This window comes from Panulirus ornatus, chromosome 45 (genome assembly GCF_036320965.1).
Source record: "Panulirus ornatus isolate Po-2019 chromosome 45, ASM3632096v1, whole genome shotgun sequence".
Taxonomy (NCBI): domain Eukaryota; kingdom Metazoa; phylum Arthropoda; class Malacostraca; order Decapoda; family Palinuridae; genus Panulirus; species Panulirus ornatus.
This window is the reverse complement of record NC_092268.1, coordinates 8022915-8026901: the sequence shown is the minus strand read 5'-3', so window position 1 is coordinate 8026901 and position 3987 is coordinate 8022915.

Sequence of the window (3987 nt, the reverse complement as noted above, 5' to 3'; positions counted from 1 at the left end):
CCACATAACATCATACCAGGCTTTACTACCACATAACACCACACCAGGCTTTACTACCACCATAACACCACACCAGGCTTTACTACCACCATAACACCACACCAGGCTTTACTACCATCATAACACCACACCAGGCTTTACTACCATCATAACACCATACCAGGCTTTACTACCATCATAACACCACACCAGGCTTTACTACCACCATAACACCATACCAGGCTTTACTACCATCATAACACCACACCAGGCTTTACTACCACCATAACACCATACCAGGCTTTACTAACACCATAACACCATACCAGGCTTTACTACCATCATAACACCATACCAGGCTTTACTAACACCATAACACCATACCAGGCTTTACTACCACATAACACCATACCAGGCTTTACTAACACCATAACACCATACCAGGCTTTACTACCATCATAACACCATACCAGGCTTTACTAACACCATAACACCATACCAGGCTTTACTACCATCATAACACCATACCAGGCTTTACTAACACCATACCAGGCTTTACTACCATCATAACACCATACCAGGCTTACTAACACCACACCAGCTTTACTACCATCATAACACCATACCAGGCTTTACTAACACCATAACACCATACCAGGCTTTACTACCATCATAACACCAATACCAGGCTTTACTAAACACCATACCAGACTTTACTACCATCATAACACCATACCAGGCTTTACTAACACCATAACACCATACCAGGCTTTACTACCATCATAACACCATACCAGGCTTTACTAACACCATACCAGACTTTACTACCATCATAACACCATACCAGGCTTTACTAACACCATAACACCATACCAGGCTTTACTAACCACATCATTAACACCATACCAGGCTTTACTACCACCATAACACCTACCAGGCTTTACTACCACATAACACCATACCAGGCTTTACTATAACACCATAATACACCATACCAGCTTTACTACCATCATAACACCATACCAGGCTTTACTAACACCATAACCAACTTTACTACCATCATAACACCATACCAGGCTTTACTAACACCATAACTTTACTAACAATACCAGGCTTTACTAACATCATAACACCATACCAGGCTTTTACCTAACACCATACCAGCTTTACTCCTACCATTAACATCATAACCAGGCTTTACTAACACCATAACACCATAACCAGGCTTTACTACCATCATAACACCATACCAGGCTTTACTAACACCATACCAGCTTTACTACCATCATAACACCATACCAGGCTTTACTAACACCATACCAGGCTTTACTACCATCATAACACCATACCAGGCTTTACTAACACCATACCAGGCTTTACTAACATCCTATAACACCATACCAGGCTTTACTACACATAACACCATACCAGGCTTTACTACACATCATAACACCATACCAGGCTTTACTACCATCATAACACCATACCAGCTTTACTAACCCAAACACCATACCAGGCTTTACTACCATCATAACACCATACCAGGCTTTACTAACACCATAACACCATACCAGGCTTTACTACCATCATAACACCATACCAGGCTTTACTAACACCATACCAGGCTTTACTACCATCATAACACCATACCAGGCTTTACTAACACCATAACACCATACCAGGCTTTACTACCATCATAACACCATACCAGGCTTTACTAACACCATACCAGGCTTTACTACCATCATAACACCATACCAGGCTTTACTAACACCATAACACCATACCAGGCTTTACTACCATCATAACACCATACCAGGCTTTACTAACACCATACCAGGCTTTACTAACACCATAACACCATACCAGGCTTTACTACCATCATAACACCATACCAGGCTTTACTACCATCATAACACCACACCAGGCTTTACTAACACCATAACACCATACCAGGCTTTACTACCATCATAACACCATACCAGGCTTTACTAACACCATAACACCATACCAGGCTTTACTACCATCATAACACCATACCAGGCTTTACTAACACCATAACACCATACAGGCTTTACTACCATCATAACACCATACCAGGCTTTACTAACACCATACCAGGCTTTACTACCATCATAACACCCTACCAGGCTTTACTAACACCATACCAGACTTTACTACCATCATAACACCATACCAGGCTTTACTACCATCATAACACCATACCAGGCTTTACTAACACCATAACACCATACCAGGCTTTACTACCATCATAACACCATACCAGGCTTTACTAACACCATAACACCATACCAGGCTTTACTACCATCATAACACCATACCAGGCTTTACTACACCATAACACCATACCAGGCTTTACTACCATCATAACACCATACCAGGCTTTACTAACACCATACCAGGCTTATACCACATAACACCCTACCAGTTTACTACACCATACCAGCTTTACTACCATCATAACACCATACCAGGCTTTACTACCATCATAACACCATACCAGGCTTTACTAACACCATAACACCATACCAGGCTTTACTACCATCATAACACCATACCAGGCTTACTAACCCATAACACCATACCAGCTTTACTACATATAACACCCTACCAGCTTACAACCATACAGGCTTTACTACCATCATAACACCATACCAGGCTTTACTAACACCATAAAACCATACCAGGCTTTATACCCATACACCTACCAGCTTACTAACACATACCAACTTACTCACCATAACACCCTACCAGGCTTTACTAACATAAAACCCAGTTAATCAAGTTTGTACTGATATCATAATTGTTATATACCAGTGATAACATCATCTCTTGCTCTATAGTGCACCATAACCCATATATCATAACTCCAGTGTTGTTAAACAACGCTTGGTTGTTGAGATGGCAATGTACATACGTATATCATAAGGTGGAAGAAAGTGATTTAGTGGATGCTAAAGGTGGTTTTTGGAAGTAAAGAAGTTTTGCCTTAAAGTGGCACCCATGTTGGCAATATCAAGTTGTTTACCCTTATTTTTGTAGTAGTTGACATTAACATAAGTATAGAGATTATGATTTATTTCGTTGTTAATACTATAGGCTTATCTAGCTCATACTATAGGGTTATGTAGCACAGCTGAAGGAGAGTATGTAAAGAAAACAAATATTGGAAATTTGTATAAAGAAACCGGGTTTGCTAACTGCTTCATGTTGACTATATTTTGATATTCGTTCTTTTATTCCTCCCCTTCATCTTTGCTTGTTCAACCATTGCTTCCATCATTGTGGTCATTCCCTTTTCTTCTCAATTATCAATTTATACCGCCTTTATGGTTTTGGCATTCATGACGTCACAGGTGGGTTAGAGATAGGTCATTTATTATTATAATAATAATAATTATATTATTATTATAATTGTTATAAGTAGTAGCAGTAGTATTACTACTTAATTATAGGGCAAATAAGAGGTTAAAGAGAATATAAATTGGGAAAAAAGAATAAAGTTGTAGAATGTAAAGATGTGTGTGTTTACTTGTGTGTCTGTGTGTGTTGTGGTGAATTAATGTCTCCTTTATTTACAGCTTTATCACGTATTTTGTGGCCATTTATCTACCGAGGAACTGTAACGTATCACAACAACAACCGCAGTTTTATATTGTTGTATTATTAAAGAGAGGAAGAAACGAGCTTTAGATTAAAATAGGAGGAATAGAGTAGACTGGAAAAATGTGATTTCGTCAACTGGAACTGTAATTCATCCTCATCTTTAGATAATTATCTATATAATTAATAATAATAATCTTTACTTTCGATGAATGAATTGATGAAAATGAATAAAAAGTTATATAAATTAATGTAGGCGAAGTGTACGTTGAAGTTGGGTCACCATTCCCAAACTTTACCGATCCAGAAACATCAATTTCAAAGTTTAAAGTTACTGAAATAAATTATTTAATATAAAGTATTTATTATCGTTAAAATAATTAT